The 21,564-nt window shown below is 47.1% G+C and overlaps 1 protein-coding gene across 2 annotated transcripts in view; it reads right to left on the bottom strand.

Annotated features, from left to right (window-relative positions):
* AGPAT3 (1-acylglycerol-3-phosphate O-acyltransferase 3) overlaps positions 1-21,564 on the bottom strand; it is an 86,659-nt gene that overhangs the window by 53,535 nt on the left and 11,560 nt on the right. For both annotated transcript variants that reach the window (XM_043474524.1, XM_043474526.1), the window contains exon 2: positions 9,999-10,060. The gene's annotated coding sequence lies outside the window, so the exon portion shown is untranslated. The remainder of the gene's footprint in view (positions 1-9,998; positions 10,061-21,564) is intronic.

Here is a 21,564-nt window from a genome sequence, read left to right as displayed (position 1 = left end):
GCCCAAATCCTGGTCCTCAAGTTCTCACATTATTTGAGGCGTGAATACACTTTGTCTCCGTCTCAGGCATCCCAGAGTCAGAAGGGTGGGTACCACAGGGAGGAGGGAGTGAACAGGTTCAACACACAAAATTCAAGAGCAGACGGGAAAGCAAAGAAGGATGGTAACGAGATGATTACGAGCAGGAGGTCCAAGCTCGTCAGTGATCGCGACAAGCATCCACGGCCGTCTACAAGTCCAGTCGCGTGCTAGACCACAGGAGATGAGCAAAGCTAAGACACAGTACCACAGAAAGACAGAAGCTGAAGGCAAAGGAGAGACACACAAACACCCACAGGAAGAAGGCTGGCCTGATGGAGTAAGAGCGACACACAGGCTTGGAGCCGAGAGGTCCTGGAGCCGAGAGGAGGGTTGGCCCGTGGCGACAGGTGGCTCTGTGCCCAGACCTGTGTCTGCGACAGGACTGGAGGACACTCCCGGGCCACCAGGAGGCCCAGTGAGGAGCTCTGATGTGCTGCAGGGGATGGAGGAGTCCAAGCACCGGGGGCTGACCCGACAAGACATGCTGTGCGCTCAACAGCCGGGCAGGGCAGGGGAGGCTGTGGAGGAGGGCTGGTGGAAGCAGGGGGACCCCGTCATTCCACGAGCAGCAGGTACACCGAGGGGGGGCCCGGTGTGCAGGGGTGTTGGGAGCAGGTGCCAGGGAAGGGAACGGCACGGGGAGGGAGGCCACAGGGCATCTTACTGTCACTCTTAGGAGTAAAACAATAGACATTATCTGAAAGGAGGGGACTCGGGATCTGACATAAATCTACTCATATGAGGTAACCACTAAGGCCAAGCACACTGTCCTGACAGTTGGGTCAGCATCACCAAACACAAAACAAGATACTAGAAAGGCCAAGAACAGACACCACAAAGAGAACAGGTGAGTGTGTCTGTGTATGGGTACCATTCTATCTGCATTCACACCCCAAATACACAGAGTACTGACAGCATTAATCCAAACACATGGATCAGGTCAGTACAAATGGATGAAGATCAGTTACACAAAGGGAAGCATTTTCATACTGGCTTGTGAGTAGCACTGAATCATACACATTACCATATGTAAAATAGGTAGCCAGTGGAAATTTGCTGTATGGAGCAGGGGACCCAAATCTGGCGCTCTGTGACAATTTAGAGGAGTGCGATGGGGAGGGGGGCTCAAGAGGGAGGAGACATACGTATACCTATGGCTGACTCATGTTGATGTATGGCAGAAACTAACACAATATTGAAATTATTCTCCAATTAAAAATGAAATAAAAATTTTCAAAAATTCAGCTCTGCTAGGTATAAGAGAATAGCTCAACCAAAACAGTTCAGCAGGATTAAAAACAATGAACAAATATACATGAGGAATGCTCAAAAAAATAGGGTGCAAAATCTTGCTATCAGAGAAGAAAGTGTGTCTATGGCCATACCACCCTGAACGCGCCTGATCTTATCAGAGAAGAAAGTGTGTCTATGGCCATACCACCCTGAACGCGCCTGATCTCATCAGAGAAGAAAGTGTCAGGCAAGTGAAATTAAATGACACAATGCAGGACTACTTATAATGCTAGAAACTAAAATTCTCAAGGAAGATGTAAGTTTAGATCTATAGACCAAACAAGGCAGCTTCACGTTTCAGGAAGCAGAAATCACAGGGATACCACAGAAATGAATCAAAGCATCTCCTAGTAATAGGATATGTCAGTACGTTGCTCTGAATCCAGGAAAGAACAGTGGTCCAGAACTAAGAGAGACCTCAGATGATGCCACCTGTTGAAGTGCAGCTGGAGGACAAGCAGCCAGGCCTGTACTGGATAAGACAGGACGCACTTTCTCTCAGCTGCTCACAGAAGCATTCAGAAATAGTGCCCATGAATTAAGCAACAAACAAATTTTCAACAAATCCTAAACAGGAAGTAAGATGCAAACAATATTGCCTAGAAATGAATTAAAAAATCAGGAAACAGAAAAGGCCTGCTCCCTTGCCCCAAAATGTCAGTGTCCTCCCCTGACATGTTACTCTCCAGGGAAAGTAGAGACCCAAACTGCAAAATTCCTAGAAAACATACAATGAAAACAAAAGCAGTGCTTAGAGGAAAATTTATCACATCAAAAACTTCAAATCTTTAGAAATGAGAACATGAAAATAAGACAGTTAAGCCTCCAACTCAGAAAGTTAGAAGGAAATTTAAAAGTAACTGAAGGAATTAATAAAAGTAAAAGCAAAAATGAGTTAGGAAAAAAGTACTCTATTTAATGACTAAAGCTTAAAAGCTGGTTTTGGAAAAAAATCAATAAAACAGGTAAGTTCCCTATGAAAGTGAAAAGTGAAAGTGAAGTCGCTCAGTCGTATCCGACTCTTTGTGACCCCATGGGCTGTAGTCCACCAGGCTCCTCCGCCCATGTGATTCTCCAGGCAAGAATACTGGAGTGGGTTGCCATTTCCTTCTGCAGGGGATCTTCTCGACCCAGGGATCGAATCCAGGTCTCCCACATGGCGGGCAGACACTTTAACCTCTGAGCCACCATCTAGATGGTAAGTTCCCTATAGCAAGAAAAATAAACTGAGGAAAGGCAGAATAAAAATACAAAAAGTATGAGAGAATAACCGTCAAAAGAAAACAAAGTTTTTTTAAAAATCATGGAAATAACTGTACATCTCTATGCAAATAAACTTGAAAACTTGGGTGAAATAGAGAATTTTCTAAGACAAAAATTTTTTTTCCTAAAAACAGTGACCACAGAAAAGATAGAAAGTCTGAGCAGATCTAATTTTATAGAATTAAAAATTAATGAAAGATACCAAACCCAGATGACTCACAAGAGAATTCTACCAACCCTATAAGATCAGATTGTCTTAACATAATTTAACCTTCTCCAGAACAGAGAGAAGGAAGGAAATTTCCAAGTGCCTTTTTATGAAGGAAGTGTGACCCTGAATTCACAATGTGAGAATGAACACAGAAAAAAGGGAATCTGTCTAAACCAACGGTTCTCAGGAGTGATCTGGGAAGCCCAGGGGACCCTAAGACCCTGTCGTGGGATCAGACTCATCTGTTTTCCAAGCACATCCTTGGTAAAGCGGAGTTTTCATCACTAGCTCCACCAAGCTGCCCAGGAAAGCAAACTGAACGCAGAGGCAGGTAGTCCAGTTGCTCAGTCCTGTCCGACTCTCTGCGACTCCATGGAGAGCAGCACGTCAGGTCTCCCTGTCCTTCAACATCTGCAGATGCTTCAGGGGTCTCCTATTGGGTCATATGTTTGAGAGATTTATTACATTGTAGGAATATAAATTTACAAATAGCTGAGGAAAGAAGAGAAGCAAAAGGCGAAAGAGAAAGGTATACCCAACTGAACGTAGAGTTCCAGAGAATAGCAAGGAGAGATAAAAAGGCCTTCTTCAATGAACAATGCGGAAAAGAAGAAAACAACAGAACTGGGAAAGACTAGAGATCTCTTCAAGAAAACTGGAGGTAACAAGGGAACATTTCATGCAAGGACAGGCCTACTAAAGGACAGGAATGGTAAGGACCTAACAGAAGCAGAAGAGGTTAAGAAGAGGTAGCAAAAAATACACAGAAGAACTATACAAAAAAGGTCTTAATGACCCAAATAACCACAATGGTGTGATCATGCACCTAGAGCCAGACATCCTGAAGTGCGAAGTCAAGTGGGCCTTAGGAAGCAACACTACGAACAAAGCTAGTGGAGGTGATGGAATTCTGGCTAAGCTATTTCAAATCCTAAAAGATGGTGCTGTGAAAGTGTTGCACTCAATATGCCAGCAAATTTGGAAAACTCAGCAGTGGCTACAGGACTGGAAAAGGTCAGTTTTCATTCCAGTCTTAAAGAAGGGCAATGCCAAAGAATGTTCAAATTACCATATAATTGTGCTCATTTCACATGCTAGCAAAGTAATACTCAAAATTCTCCATGCCAGGCTTCAATAGCATGAGAAACAAGAACTTCCAGATGTTCAAGCTGGATTTAGAAAAGGCAGAGGAACCAAAGATCAAATTGCCAACATTTGTTGGATCATCAAAAAAGCAAGAGAATTCCAGAAAAACATCTACTTCTGCTTCATTGATTGTGCTACAGTCTCTGACTGTGTGGATCATAACAAACTGTAGAAAAATTTTAAAGGAAAGGGGCTTCCCTCGTGGCTCAGACTGTAAAGAGTCTGCCTGCAATGCAGGTGACTTGGGTTCAATCCCTGTGTCCGGAAGATCCCCTGGAGAAGGAAATGACAACCCACTCCAGTATTCTTGCCTGGAAAATTCCATGGGAGGAGACTGGCAGGCTACAGTCCATGGGGTCACGAAAAGTCATACACAACTGAGCAACTTCCCTTTACTTGTCTCCTGAGAAACCTGTATGCAGGTCAAGAAGCAACACTTAGAACCAGACATGTTACAATGGACTGGTTCAAAATTGGGAAAGGAGTATGTCAAGGCTGTATGTTGTCACCCTGCTTATCTAACTTATTTTTTTTTTAATTACTGTTATTTTTATTTTTTTTTTCATTTATTTTTATTAGTTGGAGGCTAATTACTTTACAATATTGTAGTGGTTTTTGCCATACATTCACATGAATCAGCCATGGATTTACACGTGTTCCCCATCCTGAACCCCCCTCCCACCTCCCTCCCCATCCCGTCCCTCTGGGTCATCCCAGTGCACCAGACCTGAGCACTTGTCTCATGCTTCCAACTTGGACTGCCCAAGCTGGAATCAAGATTGCTGTGGGACATAGCAACAACTTAAGATATGTAGATAATACCACTCTAATGGCAGAAAGTGAAGAGGGACTAAAGAGGCTCTTGATGAAAGTGAAAGAGGAGAGTGAAAAAAAACTGGCTTTAAATGTAACATTCAAAAAACAAAGATCATGGCATCCAGTCATGTCACTTCATGGCAAAGAGAAGGGCAAAAATTGGAAGCAGTGACAAGATTTTATTTTCTTGGGCTCCAAAATCACTGTGAACAGTCACTGCAGCCATGAAATTTGCTCCTTGTAAGGAAAGCTATGACAAACCTAGACAGCATATTAGAAAGCAGAGACACTGCTTTGCCAACAAAAGTCCATATAGTCAAAGTTATGGTTTTCCAGTAGTCATGTATGGATGTGAGAGTTGGATCATAAAGAAGGCTGAGTGCTGAAGAATTGATGCATTCAAATTATGGTGCTGGAGAAAACTCTTGAGAGTTCCCTGTACTGCAAGGAGATCAAACCAGTCAATCCTAAAGGAAATCAACCCTGAATACTCATTAGAAGGATTGATGCAGAAGCTCCAATACTTTGGCCACCTGATGCAAAGAGTTAACTCGCTGGAAAAGACCCTGATGCTGGGAAAGATTGAGGGCAGGAGGAGAAAGGGCCAACAGAGGATAAGATGGCTGGATTGCATCACCAACTCAATGAACATGAGATAGTCCATTGGACAGGAGATAGTAAAGGACACAGGAGCCTAGCGTGCTGCAGTCCACCAGGTCACAAAGAGTCAGATACAACTTAGCGACTGAACAACACCAACAATAAGGAATATATAAAACAATAACTCTCTCATATTTTTTTTTCAGTTTTGGAAAATTGTTGTTTTTCAGTGTCCAACTCTTTGCAACCCCACAGACTGCAGCATACCAGGTTTCTTTGTCCTTCACTATCTCCTGGAGTTTGCTCAAACATAGTTTTTTATTAAAAACTATTCTTTATGTTAACATGTAATGGGTTTATTGCTGCTGTTTTAAGTGAATCATTAAATAAAGTTTTTAAATGTTCTGTGCCACTGTGGCATGTTGACATTTGGGACCTCTGTCGTGGGGCTGCTGTGGGGCTGTTCTATGCATCACAGGACATCTGCCTTCTGCCCACTGGACACCTGTAGAAACACCCAACACATCAGCTGTGTCAACCAAAAGCCTCTCCTGACATCACCAAATGTACCCCTGTGTAGAGGAAGGATCACCCTCAGCTGAGAACAATGAAAATTATAACTCACAAAAGCAAAAGCTTTATACAGTTCTCAAGAGTTTTTTAAGAGTGTAAAGAGACCAAAGCTTTGAGAACCATTGGTCTTTACTTATGAAAATAAATACAAAACTTCCTTTAAAAATTAGCAAACAGACACTAACAGCACATTAAAAAGACAATACGGCAGGACCAAGTGGGGTCTGCTCCATGAATGCAAGGATGGTTTGATGGTTTGCTGCTGTTGTTGCTAAGTTGTGTCAGACTCTTTGCAACCCCATGGACTGTAGCCTGCCAGGCTCCTCCATCCATGGCCTGTTATTTAACAGATCAATCAGATATGTGAACACAAACTGGACATATGCAATAAATATATCTTAACAAACTGATTTCATCACATAGTTAACGAAAACAAAACATCATGACTAAATTTGGTTTAAGGCAGGACACAGAAACTATCTACCATAGAAATTCAATTGATCTAATAATTGTCGATAGAGACTAAAAAAGAAGAAAACATGATTATGTCGTGAGATTCAGGAAAAGCAGCTGATGACACTCAGCGCCATCCATGACTGTTCAGGGACATCCACCCTTGAGGCCCCTAATCCCCAGAGAGCTCACTGCAGCCTCTGTGATGAGACAAGGAAAGAAACAACAGAAATCAGGGTGAAAAAGAAGGAAACCAGCTTTCCTTCTTTTTAGACAATCATAACCCATAGGTGATATGATTGTCTACAAAATCCAAGGAGCTCTGAAGGCAAGTTATCGGTGATAGTGAGGGTGCAGGTGGGCAGCTGGGCAGGGCCTCCCTCCTCCTGGGTCCCCTCCCAGCCAGTGGTTCCCTCGAGAGAAGCCCATCTTGCTGGGGGGCCAGGAGGGCAGCAAAGGGGCGCTGAAGCCAAGAAGGGGCCACACATGGACGACGTGATGGGCACGCACAGACCAGCCTCTTTCTAGCATCCACATGCCTCAGCCCTGGGGTCCCTGTGCTTCCACGGACATGCTTCTGAATGTAAATTAACGTGCAAGCCAGCGGGAGACCACTTCAGGCAGGCCGGAACCGAGTTGGGAAGGCGGCTCCAGACCGGACGCCCGTCCCTGGGGCAGCCAGACCCCTTGGAGCAGAGTGAGCCACGAGGATGCTCGGGCTCCATGATGGCTCCAGAGACTCTCCAGCCTCGGCCCTGTTCACCAGGAGACAAGGGGCCGTCAGGCAGACGACGCCTTGGGGACACGGGGCCTCGTGGCCGAGCAGAGTCAGACCAAGGCCCCCGCCTGCTCGTGCCTCTGCTGTGCTTGCTCTTTAAATGCTTGAAGGAGACGGCTCTGTTACTGAACTCTGGTGACCAGGCGATAAGATGAACGTAACCACATGTGCACATACCCTACGTGTGTCCCGACGAGAGGAACACAGTGTGGAATGTTCCAAAAAACAGACGCTCCTGGGTAGAAAGGCAATCCGGCCTAGGCCACTGTTCTTGTGTAGCCTACTCCCACCCCCACCCCCACCCTACAACCAGCACCAGCCAGAGGCTCTACACGGGCCGGGGGCAAAGTCTACCTCCCAGCAGGTGGGCGGCCTGGGCCTGGCAGGGCCGCTCACACTGACACGGTGTCTGAGAGGCTGAGCCTTGCTCTCTGCCAACTGTCCCCACTGCGCTCACCCAACCCCCTCCACCCAGCCCCCGAACAGAAGGATGAGCGTGCCAGTTACACTTTCTGAGAAGACACACATATCTCAAGTCTTGAAAGCACACTCTAAGAAACTGAAAATCAGTACCAGGTACTGTGCTCTGGAATTATCAGCCAGACTTCTTAAAAAGCTTGTGTGTACATGTTTGTACATATACATATGTCCAATCATGCTCTTTAGTACATACATAAAAGAGGAAGCTACGTCTTTTTAAACGAGGTAAGTCTGTGTGTGCTAAAAGACCCCAAGCAGGTTAAAATCAAGTTCCACAGACAGACGTCACGACACATAAACATTTTCAGAAACTGCATGAATGTTCTCATGTGTATTCTGACAAGTTCTGGAAGGATAAACCACAAACCATTTACAGTGGCGGTTCCCTCCAGAAAAAAAAGTGTGGGATTTGGGATGGAGGAAAGAATGAAATTTTGATTACTTATTAGGTTTGGTTCTGTGTTTAATTTTCACAAGCATATTTCACTTGCTTAATTAAAATGTAAATATTAACAAAAAATTACCTGCTGGCTTATAAAGCTCCAATCTTCTGTCTTTGCAACCATTACAAGGCCTAATCAATTTGGCTGAACCTGGATAAGATTGTGTTTAAGGGAAAAAGCTTGCCCTGCAGGACACCAGCCTCCTCCAGACACAACTTGGCCAGTCAAAGTCTGAGCCCTTTGCGAGTCCCCTCGTGTCACCTTTAGAACAAAGAGGACCCGTTCCCAAACATGGCCGAGTGGGGGGGCCTCCCACCTTATCTGCCCTCGTAGCCCGTTTCTCTGCACCCCAAGCCCCCCAACCCCATCCTGGACTGGGTTCTGAGGTCCATGTGGGCCATGGGAGCGGGCAGGGAACAGCATTGTTTCAGCATCAGTACCTAAGAAAGACTAAGGAAAACCTTCTAATCACCATAAAACTTCTAAGAAAAGCTAATGGAAAACTTGTATGAACTAAAATTGCAGTAAGCTACGTAGGAGAGATGTTTTGTTTGTTTTACCATTCATCGGTGGGGGAGTGGGGCGCAGAGCCAGTGACCATCATTGTGCCTGGGGCCGTGTGGCAGGCGGGGTGCTTCTCAGGAGCACTCAGGCCCCAGGGCCCGAGAATCCACGCAGCCAAGGTCTGAGCGTGCTCCCAGTTTCCTGCAGGGCTGGGGCAGGATGGCAGGACCAGCACCAGAGTCCACCAGGGCATGGGGGTAGGAGCAGCAGGGACAGGACCACACACACCTGCCCTCAGGGCAAAGGGATCATCGTGAGCCTGTGTCCTCCTCAGGAAAACACAGGTAAGACTCGCTGTTCACAGATGGGAAGAGAATTGAATGATGAGGGGTTAAGTGCTCAGCTAGGAGCCGACTTGCAGAAAAACAGAGGTAAGAGTGACTGATGAGCCCCCTGCTCCTACCCTTGTCCACCTGCCTCCTCGCTCCACTCATCACGCCAGCACACTGTGGTCTGTAACTTCCATTTCTCTGATGACTAAGTCGCACATCTTTTCAGATGTTTATTATTATTAGACACTTAGGTATCTTTTGAGAGGTGCCGGTTCAAGTCAAAAACAAACAATTTGCTTTAACTTTCAATACTGATGACTACTAGCTTATTTTGGGGTGGGGTGGGGTGGGTTGCTATATCTTTCGTGTCTCTAAAAACTGCTAAGTTGTATACAGATAACTGAAAGTCGTTTCTTTTTGTAAACATTGAGTTAATCTTGTTGAGTGCTTGGCTATCAGTCTGATCTGGGAATTGTCCAGTAGCTGAAGAGCACAGAGTCTCTGACTGGCTGCTCCTCTTCCCGCTCCTGTTCCCAGCCCTCAGTGGCTACAGAACTTGAGGCCCCGTACACAGAAAGAGGGAGACCAAATGGACTTCCATCTCTGACCTCCCCAGCTCTGTCCTTCTGGGAAAGGCCTGGCTGATGACCGGTGCCCTTGGCCACTCTCCTCCAGAAACAAAGCAGCGCTGACGACACACGGCTGCCGAGCACAGAGCAAAGTGCTTCACGGATCAGAAGGCTCTAGGTGCCCCCACAGCCCTGCTGGACCCCTTCAGGAAAGTCAACCAGCGATGCGTTAAGGCCCAACTGTGCCCACTCAATCCCTTCAGTGTCACTGAGGCTGAGCCCGCGAGCCTGGCTCTCCAAGCGAGGAACTTCTGTGTCTGCCAACGGAGCCAGGTCCAGAGGACTGGGGTGGGTCCCTGCCCGGCTGGGACTGCTCCAGGGGCCAGAAATGAACACACGCACACACAACAGAACACACGCGGCTAAAGCATCAGGCACGTCCCTCTCCGGACTCACCGGGGCCCAGGGTCAGCAGGGTCAGCGCGAGAATCGTCCTCAGAGGTTTCTAACTTCCAGGCCTGAAAGTGAAAGACACAACATGGTGTAGTTAGGCAGGACTGGAAAAATACCCAGTGAAGGAACTACACGCCGTTATCTTGAAATAAAAAAAGTCTGCGTGTCGGGGAGGCGGACGGTTATGAATGAACCTGATTTCCTGATGAAGTGAACAGGCCGCTAACTGAGGCAAACACCAGGGACACAGCCTCGCGGGGCCTTTCCGAGAGCTGCTACCGCCCTCTGCCTTCTAAGGAGGCCTGACAGATGGCCTGTAAATGAACATACCCAGAGAGACAGAGAGGGCACACCCCAGGAAGGGCTGCAGAGCAATTTCAACCTCCCTGGGGGGCTGGCAGGAGCAGCCGAAGGTGGGCTGCCTCCTGCCCCGGAAGAGGAGCAGAGCAGCCTGCAGGTCTCTGGCCTCTGGGCAATGAGGCTCCGGCTCCCAGGACAATGACTGTGCTGACCTCAGCAGCTCTCACCTGCCTCCAAACCCACTAACCCTGCAGACGGGCTCATCTCTAGGTCAGCCGAGCCCTCCTCTAGCACGGCTTAACTTGTGATCAAGGAAGCCGAAACCAGGCCTACTGGCTAAGTTTAGTCCTTATTTTCGTGTGTTTGTTTTAAACTTTTAAACTACAGGTAAAAGTCACCATTTAAATCATTTTGCCATGTCCAGCTTGGTGGCCTTAAGAGTATTCATACCGTTGAGCTGCCGTCATCACCGTCCATTCACAGACCTTGTCCATCTTTCCACACTGAATCTCTGCCCCATCACTCACTCACTCCCCTCCCCCTCCCTGCCTTCTGTCCCTGGGACTTGACTCCTCTAGGGACCTCACATAAGTGGATCACTCAAGTGTTGGTCCTTTTGTGTCTGATTTATGTCAGGGAGCACCCTGTCCTCAAGGTTCATTCATGTCGTAGCATGTGTCAGAATTTTGTTTTATGCTAAGTCACTTCATGGGAAATAGATGGGGAGACAGTGGGAACAGTGTCAGACTTTATTTTTGGGGGCTCCAAAATCACTGCAAATGGCGACTGCAGGCATGAAATTAAAAGACACTTGCTCCTTGGAAGGAAAGTTATGACCAACCTAGATAGCATATTAAAAAGCAGAGACATTACTTTGCCAGCAAAGGTCCATCTGGTCAAGGCTATGGTTTTTCCAGTGGTCATGTATGGATGTGAAAGTTGGACTGTGAAGAAAGCTGAGCACCGAAAAATTGATGCTTTTGAACTGTGGTATTGGAGAAGACTCTTGAGAGTCCCTTGGACTGCAAGGAGATCCAACCAGTCCATCCTAAAGGAGATCAGTCTTGGGTGTTCATTGGAAGGACTGATGCTGAAGCTGAAACTCCAATACTTTGGCTGCCTCATGTGAAGAGTTGACTCATTAGAAAAGACCCTGATGCTGGGAGGGATTGGGGGCAGGAGGAGAAGGGGACAACAGAGGATGAGATGGCTGGATGGCATCACCAACGTGATGGGCATGAGTCTGAGTAAACTCCAGGAGTTTGTGATGGACAGGGAGGCCTGGTGTGCTGTGATTCATGGGGTCGCAAAGAGTCGGACTCGACTGAGCGACTGAACAGACTGACTGACTGACTGACTGAAGTTGCTTCAGTCATGTCCAACTCTTTGCGGCCCCAAGGACAGTAGCCTGCCAGGCTCCTCTGTCCATCGGATTCTCCAGGCAAGAATACTGGAGTGGCATAGTTTTCCTCTGCTTGGGATTTATTGATCTTCTTGAAAATCAGTTTTCACCAAATTCACAAAATTTTAGCCATTTTTTTCAAATATTTTCCATCACATATCCTTTTCAATTTCCTATTTATTATCCCTCTTTATGGTTACACCGATGATGTTGCTTTTTTTCTGCCTCTTTCCTGTGTTTCATTTTAGAAACTTTCTGGTGCTATGTCTTCAAGAATACTGATCTTGTGTCTGCAGCGTCTGACCCACTGTGAACCCATCCAGTGCGGGGCTTTCCTTTCTGGAAGACTTGGGTCTTTTTTTACACCATTCATTTTCTCCTCATCTTGTGCATAGTTTCTCTGTGTCATTGAACACATGGGCCTTATTTATAACAGACATTTTTAACATCCTTCTATCCTAATTCTACCATCTGGATAGTGTGGATCCACCTGGATCTGTTTCTAATTGATTTTTCTCAACTTCTGGGTTACATTTTCCCACCTGTTTGCATGACGAATAATTTCTGCCTGGTTTCTGGACACTGTGAACATGGCATGTTGGGGGGTGAGTTTGTTGTCGTCCCTCAAATATTGTCAGGCCTCATTAGTGGATGTCATTAACTTACTCAAGAGTTGTTCGACTCTCTCCAGGCTTCCTTCAAGCTTTGTGTCTATGGGTCCTGAGCAGGCTTACTTCTGGGGAGGAGACTATAGCCTTTGAGGACCCTGCTCAACGCCCTCTGAACTGTGAGGTCTTCCTACCTGGCTGCTGAGGATGCGACTTCACTCACAGCCCATGTGAACTGAGGAAACAGTGATACCCATGCTCTTCCAGGTCCCCTGACCTTGGGGGCATCTCCCACACATGCGATGGTCAACATGGTCTAAGTGCGGGGTGGGGGTTCTGCGCTCAGCTCCCTAGAGCTCCTGGTTCATGCACTCCTATCCTCTCCAGCATCTCCCCCACAGAGTCCAGCCTGCCTGGAGCCCTGGTCGCCAGGCTCCACCTCCACCGCCCTCCCTGTGCTCAGCTGGCGGCTGCAGGGGAAGAGCTGAAGGGGGCGCCCCTCCTGTGGGGTCACTGTCCGGCACTCCTGCCATGCAGAGTTTGGTTTTTCCTGCTTCTGCTTGGTTTTCCATGGTTTTTCCATGCTTCTGTTTGGGTTTTCCTGCTGTTTAACCCAGGATGTGAGATCTGGTCCAGGTCACTCCATCATGGCTAGAAGTGGATGTTGGGATCCTGCATTTTCATTCCATTTCTCACTCATCCAAGTGGGCACCACTGCCCTTAGCTGAGAGGCGCTGATCATATCGGAGGCAGAGGCTGCAGCTGTATAGAACAGTGATGCTCATGACATCTGGAGAGATGACCAGCGATTCTCCTGCACACAGGCAGATGGAGCAGTGGTCCAGGTGGGGTGACAGCACAGGCAGGAGGATGCGGTCAGAACCAGCAGTAGGTGGCAGGACCTCCCCACTCACTGTCCCTTCTCGAGAGCATCACTGGCACTCAGGTACTGGCCATACAGCCTCGTCAGAGCTCTTTCTACCTTTTAGTACAAGCCCCTAGTCAAATAAGTTATTTGCGTATTTTTTCTCACCATGTCTTTTCACTTTCTTGATGGCATCCTTTGAAGCACAAAGACTTTTAATGTTGATGTTAAAAGCCAGAGAAAAAATCAGATTACCTGCAAAGAACAGATAGCCTGACAATGGTTTGTTAGCAAACAAAGGATGTCAGAGGCTGGCACACAATGTCATACTGAAAGGACCCAACAGCCAACCTGGATTCCACAACAGGCAAGCCCATCTCCAGAGCAGCAGGGAAACCCAAACAAAAGTGGGGAAAGCTTACCACCTCAGAGCCCAATGAAAGGAATTTCTAATGCATGTACACTTGAGCAGGAAGAAGTGAGCTCAGATGGAACGTGAGAGATGCAAAAAGAATAAAGAGCAAAGAAAGACGCAGGTACGTCTGCAAATCTGAACAAGACTAATACTGAGGATACAGTAGCAAAGTCTAGTGGGTTAAAAAAGTTAAATATACAATAACACTCGGAAGGGGTAGTGGGGTGATCTCAGGTCCTTGGGTTCCCCCCAAGAGTAAAGTACAAGTTAGTTTTAGATGTTTGATAAGTAAGAATGTTGTAATTTCTGGAAAACTGTCAAAGGTGCAGAAAAAGTCTGTAACTTCCTAGTGGTAGAGGTTAAAAAAAAAAAGAAAGGGTCAATAATCAACTCAAAAAAGAAAAGAGAAGGAAAGAAAAAAGAAACAGCACAGATAAAATAGTAAAATATAAGACGGTAGATTTAAACTCAAATCTATCTGTACTTCCATTTACAAAGGCTCTGGTTAAAAAATTCTTAATTGTCAGAATTTTTAAAAAAGAATATCAAACTTCAATTTAAAATACCATGTTAAAAAGACCACTTTAATTATATTGGGTTGGCCAGAAAGTTGAAAACCCAAATGAACTTTCTGGCTGACCCAAAATATATATGTTTACAAGGTACATCTAAGACTTAAAAATGAAAAAGAGTTAAAAATAAAAGAACAGAAGGAGTACACAAGGCAAATATTACCCAGAGGCTCAGCTACACAAATCTCAGACAAAGCTGACTTACAGGCAAGACACACTAGTGGAGACAGATGATTACTTCATATGACAGACATGTCATGCATGAAGAAGATATCGCAAGTTTAAACTGTGTCACTAATAACACAGCCCAAAACATATAAAACAAAAACTGACAGAAATACAAGAATTCTCTGGCAAATCCACAGCGATAACTAAAGATTCTAACAGACCCTCTCTCTGTATTTGATAAAATAGATAAAATAAGTGACTGAAGCTATAAGAGTTGGCAAACATTTTCTGGAAAGGGCCAAAGAGCAAATATTTTAGATTTTTCAGGGCAAATGGTCTCTATTGAAGCTACTCAACCAAGTCATAGTGCAAAATAGCCACAGCAATGCATACACCAATGGGTGTGGGTGTGATCCCATATGAATTTATCTCTAGGGACTGCCCTTTAAGTCCAGTAGTTGAGACTCTGTGCTTCCATTGCAGAGGCCGCAGGTTTGATTCCTGGTAATTAGGAAACCATGATCCCTCATGCCATGTGGCATGACCAAAAAATAAAAGTTAAAAGAAAAAAAGAATTTACTTCTAGAAATAGGTGGCAAGCCAGATTAAGCCTACGGGCTATACTTTTGCCAAGACCTAATATAGAAGGTTTAAAACTAATCTCACCAACCACAGAATACAGTCTTTTCAAAGATGCACAGAGCATTTCTAAAATGTGACCATAATGCTAGCCATAAAACAGGTCTTAACAAATTTCAAAAGACAGGCATCAATCAGGGTATATTCTTCGACCAAAATTTACTGATGCAAAAGAAAAAGGCAACAAAAAAGACACTGGGAAAAATTCTCACACACTTAGACAGTCCATCAACAGAAGAATGGATGAAGCAGATGTGGTGCCGATACACGATGGGATCTTAGCCACAAAAAGGAACAGAACTGTACAACCTGCAGAGACGTGGGTGGACCTAGGGACTGTCAGAGTGAAGGAAGTCAGAAAGAGAAAAACATTGTATCATAGCGCTTTTGGAATTTAGAAAAATGATACTGATGATCTTTTTTGCAAAGCAGAAATAGAGATGCAGATGTAGAGAATGGTTGCATACGGATGTATGGATATCAAGGAGGGAGAGAGGGGGTGGGATGAATTGGGAGATTGGGGTTGATGTACATACACTATTGATATTATGTATAAAAGAGATAACCAAAGAGAACCTGCTGTTCGGCACTGGGAACTCTCCTCAGTGCTCTGTGGGAACCTGAATGGGAAGGAAACCCAGAGAGGGGATGTATGTATATGAATAACTGGTTCACTTGGCTGTGTAGCAGAAACTAATACAAACATTGTAAAGCAACTGACCTCCAACAAAAATTAATTTTTAAAAAAGTTATTAACAACCAAAAAGTCAATTACAATACTATACTAGAAAAATCTGTTGAATGAAATAGTGGCAAAAACATGTCATTTCGCAACTTTAGGCTGCAGCTAAAAGTTCTTAAAGGGATCAAAAGTTATACTTTACTGTGGGGAAGAAATTTTCAGAAGGTTGAAAACAAATGACATAAAACGTGTTAGAAAAACAAAGTAAATTAAGAGGAAGGAAGGAAATAACTTAGAAAGCAGAAATTAACAAAATAAAAAATAGGCAGAAACCCACAAAAGTGAAAGTGAAAGTCATCTTTCAAAGACCCTTTCATGGATAAAATTGGCCATGTTTTGGCAAGAGAATCAGGATACAGTGAGAGACGGTGTGGACAGCATCAGGAGGGATGGGGAGGCACAAGCAGACGCTGCGGGATTTTTCCAGAGGGAATCAGGAGCAGCTTCGGAGCAACAGATGTGCAAACACAGCTAATGGGACAGATTCCTAGGAACAACAACTGACCACCAAATACTGAAGGAGCTACAGAAAACCGAAAGCGCACTCTAATCTTTAAACCCCTGAAGCATCAGTCACGAGCCACCCCGGGAAGCCTGGACACCAGGGCCCCTGCCTGTGCCCTCACCTGGGGGGACCGCCACCCTCGCAGAGGCCCGGCAGCCCCAGGCAGGTCTGGTTGGAGCCTTCTCAAATTGGCTTGTATGAGAAACTGGCCACTGCAAGTGGAGAGGACATTTAACTGAAAGCGTTTACTCAAGAACTCGTTCACACTTGGAACCGGAGCGCAGTGGAGACTGAGAGCGGGCTGTGCGTCAACGTGCTGTCCGGACACTGGAAGCTCCTGCTTGGGTCTGAGCCCCACCCCATGGGGGCCCCTCGGCGGGGGTGCCGGGGGACACTGTCCAGACCCCAGTCCTGTTTCCACGCCCAGAACTGGGTCAGGACAAATCCTTGATCTGGAGACCAGAGCTCCCATTCCAACAAGGTCTCTGGGGCTGAAGGTTATGTTTGTGAAGGAAACATAGCATCACTGTTAGCCAATCGTTGAGGGGCACAGGGGAGGCGGGGGAGGGACCAGAGAGTCAAAATGTACAAGCGGCCACTGCGAATCCAGGCCAGGCCAGCACTCAGGTCAGCCCTGGATGCCCCAGAGCTCAGCCCGGCCACAGGTGTGTGTGTCTCACACACACACACAGCAATAAATGAAACTGCTGAGACAGGGAGATGATCCCTTCTGAGCCCACTAGAGTCCCTGAGAACAAAGAGGGACAGGCCCAGTTCACCCAAAACCAGAAACTGAGCCCACGGCATAGATAGCTCAGTTGGTAAAGAATCCGCCTGCAACGCAGGAGACCCCGGGTCGGGAAGATCCGCCGGAGAAGGGATAGGCTACTACTCACTCCAGTGTTCTTGGGCTTCCCTTGGGGCTCAAAGACTGAACTCGTGGCATAAACAGTTGGGGGTCCCTGCAAAGCCCCCGCTTGGTCTTCTCCCCAAGACTCACAAACACAGCTTCGCACCCTGAGGAGCAGCCTCGGAGCTGCACAGGGACAGATAGACGAGTCGCCCTGCCTGCCCTAGGTGCACAGCCGGCAGATGCCTTCCTGGGGCAGGCCGCCAGCACCTCTGATGCCCTCGGGGGTGCTTTAGAGGGAAACAGAGCTCCTTGCGATGTGCTGAGCCCTGAAAAGATCCAGCACCAGGGTGAGGGGGGTTGTCAAGCTGGCATGGAAGCCGGCACTTCTGAGATGGACAGATCGGCACCCGGGCTGGCCACAGGCTGGTGGGCAGCAGCCTCTCCCGTGTTTCAGAAAAGGGCTGAACACAGCAGGACGTGGCTTCTGCAGAAACAAGACCCACCAGCCTCTTGCTTGGCACCTGACAGGCAGAGGGGGCAAGCGTCGGCTGAGAGGTGGTTGCGACCCTTGTCAGCCACCCAAGGATGCGTGCGCCGGTCTGGGGATGAGCTGGTGTGGAGCTCAGCTATGTCCATCTCTGTACTCCCCACACAGCTCACGGCCCTGGGTCTCTTGGCCACGTGCTGTCATCCCCGGCAGCCCCACCAGGACTCACCATCACCCCCTCATGAGGCATCGTTGCTCTGACACACATGTGGTGCCTCATGTGTGACACCACTTTACAAACTGTCTTCACACGTGATGTTTTCTAACCTTCATGATTCCCGGGGGAGCAATGAGGAGCAGAGGGCCACTCCTGAGAAGTGTGAAGTCACCGGCTGAGGCCACTTAAGCCTGTGGCCCATCCCACACCTCCACGGGGAAAATCAGTCTACCTGCCACCAACTTGCATTGTGTGTGTGTGTGCGTGTTTGTGTGTGTGTTAGCTGCTCAGTCGTGTCCAACTCTGTGACCCCATGAACTGCTCCCTCCAGGCTTCTCTGCCCATGGGATTCTCCAGGCAAGAATACTGGAGTAGGCTGCTATTCCCTTCTCCAGGGGATCTTTCTGACCCAGGGACTGAAACTGGGTCTCCTGCAGTGCAGGCAGATTCTTTACTGAGCCACCAGGGAAGCCCCGACTTGCACTGTGGACGTTAACAAACAGGGGACAGTGTGGGTTATGATGCCACTGAGGTTCATGGCAGAGCAGGGACAAAGCCTTTGCTTGCTGGATTTCAAAACCAGAAATAAAGTGGAAACAGAAGACTATCAGGCACCCACAATGGTGTTATTCTCTCCATCATTACTGGTGTGAATGGAGACAGGCGTGGTCTCTTCACGGTAAAGTCTGCCATGTGGCTCTGCAGTGTCGGGACAGGCAGGACGTGCTCCGCGAGCCACCCAGAGAAGTGTGGTGCCCACAGGACTCACCGCAGAGAACAGAAAAAGCTCCAGGGCTGGCTGCTGACCTCACTGTCCACACTACGAAGTGCAGTCCTGTGGTCACTACCCAGGGACGGGGCAGGCAGATGGTAAAGGTCAGCGGTGGGATGTGAAGTGAGGAAAGCAGCCCATAAAGAGAACCTGCACGATGTGGTGTGTGTGCTTGTGTATGTGTGTGAGCATCTGAGTGCATGCGTGTGCATCCCAGCTGGGTCTCAGGCTGGGGAAGGTGTCCTGGCAAACTGACAGCTGGAGGATGAGCAAGGATCCACCAGGCAAAGGTCCGGGGTGCAGCCTCAGGGGAGAAGCCAAGACCGGGCGTGGGGGGGACAGTGAGGACCAGGCAGAGGAGAGGGCATCCTCCGAGCGTCACCACCATTAGGAGGGGATGGAGCGGGCGAGGGACAGGAACAGAACTGGGGTTACTGAGACGAACCTCAACAGCCACAGGGAAGGATTCTGATGGGAGCAGGACTGGAGGTGGTCTTAGGTGGGGCAGGGGGTGATGAGCAACATGGAGGAGGGGATTGTGGGTGGGGCAGGACCTGGCCTGGACACATCACCACATGAGGCATGTTCACGGGTATGGGAGGGATGGACAGGAGAAGACTGCTGAGGTTGGGGTGCCTGGTCCGAGGATGCACAGGCTGCAGGGGACCCTGTGGGCCCAGGGTTTAGGAAGCAGAGCTGAGAGGACAGTGAGCTGGGGTCACAGCCTCACAGGTAATTAAAACACAAGGGAGTCTTAGAGGCCCACAGCGGACATGAACTCAGGCAGACCCTGCCCCAACAAGACAACAACATTCCAAGTGCCTGACAGTCTTTCCATTCAGGTTTAATTTCTATTAAGAGCTCTGAAATCTGATATGTAAGATGTACTAACCCCCTTTAAAAAATCATGCTCTTTCACCTCTGCTGGTATATACCACACACTGCAGAGGTATAGCCAGAGAAGGCAATGGCACCCCACTCCAGTACTCTTGCCTGGAAAATCCCATGGACAGTGGAGCCTGGGAGGCTGCAGTCCATGGGGTCGCTAAGAGTCGGACATGACTGAGCGACTTCACTTTCACTTTTCACTTACATGCATTGGAGAAGAAAATGGCAACCCATGCCAGTGTTCTTGCCTGGAGAATCCCAGGGATGGGGGAGCCTCATGGGCTGCTGTCTCTGGGGTCACACAGAGTCGGACATGACTGAAGTGACTTAGCAGGAGCAGCAGCAGCAGAGGTATGGCAGTTTTCAGCTACCAAAAACATTGTCTGGATGGTCTGCCTGTTCTAAAAAAACAGACACCACCTCCGTTGCATGGACAACAAAGAAGTCAATGGGAAGTTAAGTTTATTGAGGACAAAATCAGAATCACGTTTTGCAACTGTATCCCAAACTGAATAAAGTGCTTAATGGAGATGTGCAGGGAGGGAGGGCCTCTGAGTTTCCGCATCCTGGACACTGCTCTTGTCCCTGACGAGGCAGTCCTAGGCCAGGACAAAACTCTCCTCAGGTTAGCTGAGTCACTCAGGGCTACTTGCACCATAGTATTCTTTAACTTCCACAATTGCTTTATTCACCAGGATTTGTGTAGGTTCACCTTGGCAATTTCTTCAAGCTCTGAGTTTTGTTTGGGGGATCAAGTTCCTTCTTTGTCAATGACACCTGCAGAAGTCCCCTCTTATGAGTCCAGGAAATAAGCCTGTAATGGTTTATTTCCAGATCAGCCCTACTCCTGGGCTGCTGGGAGAAGCAGAGCCCCTCCAGGGAGACAAAGTCTCCTGAACACAAGATCACAGCCCAGGGTACAAAGCACATGAGAACTGGGCTTCAGGGAGTGAGAGGCAGCATAGCAAATGCTCAAGAAATTTAGACTTCCGTATTATTTTGGGTGTTTTTATTATGCTGGCATTATTCTTTGCAGTGTATAAAATAAGTAGGGCTTCCCAGGTGGCACTAGTCAAAAAGAATCTGCCTGCAATGCAGGAGACCTGGGTTTGATCCCTGGGTTGGAAAGATTCCCTGAAGGAGGAAATGGCAACCCACTCCAGTATTCTTGCCTGGGAAATCCCATGGACAGAGAAGCCTGGTGGGCCCGCAAAGGGTTGGATAAAACTGAGCGCACATATAAAATAAGTATGCTTAGAGATAAAAGAAGAACTTGGAATAAGTGCAAAGAAAAGAACACCAAGCAAGAGAAGACGCAGGTTTGGAAAGAACTACCAAGGACATTTAAGAATGAGAAATAGGGACTTCCCTGGTGGTCCAGTGGTTAAGACACTGTGCTCCCAATGCAAGGGGCCCAGATTCGACCCTTGGTCGGGGAACTAGATCCTGCTTGCTGCAACTAAAGATCCCACATGTGGCAACTAAGACCCGGTGCAACCAAATAAATCAATTAATAAAAATAAGATATTTTTTTAAAAAAGGAATGAAAAACAGAACCACTGAAATGAAGAGCTTAATGTGCAGGTTAAGTAGCAGATTAGACAGAGATGAAGATGCAGCTGGAAAACTAGAGGGGAAAGTGGAGGAATTCACCCAGAACATGGTGATTAAAAAAAAAAAAAAGACTAAAAGACAAACACGAGCAAGAGTATGAGACTTGGAAAATGGTGTGAGAAAGTCAAGCATAAGGTAAATTGAAGCAAAAGTCAACAGAAGAATGGCTGAAATTTCTCCAGAATTCCCGAGAGACATAAAACTTTATCCTCAGGAAGCACATTGACTCCAAAGCAGGATAAATAAGAAGAAACCCACTCTAGAGATGCCACCATGAGAACAGAGAACACTGGATGTAAAAGGAACCACAAACACAGTGGAGAGGGAACATCACTCACACAGGAAGGGCAGGGGGACCACCAAATGTCCCCTGGAGACAGTAGGAGGTGACATGGTATAATCCTCGTCTGTGCCCTCTGCCCACAAGCCTTCTGAGCTTATATACAATAATAATTGTATATAATTATTGTATAGAATTGTATATACAATAATATTATATATTATATAATATATATTATATAT

Source organism: Cervus canadensis, chromosome 7 (assembly GCF_019320065.1).
Source record: "Cervus canadensis isolate Bull #8, Minnesota chromosome 7, ASM1932006v1, whole genome shotgun sequence".
NCBI classification, from domain to species: domain Eukaryota; kingdom Metazoa; phylum Chordata; class Mammalia; order Artiodactyla; family Cervidae; genus Cervus; species Cervus canadensis.
The sequence above is the reverse complement of the archived record's forward strand: the minus strand, read 5'-3'. Positions and strand labels throughout refer to the sequence as shown.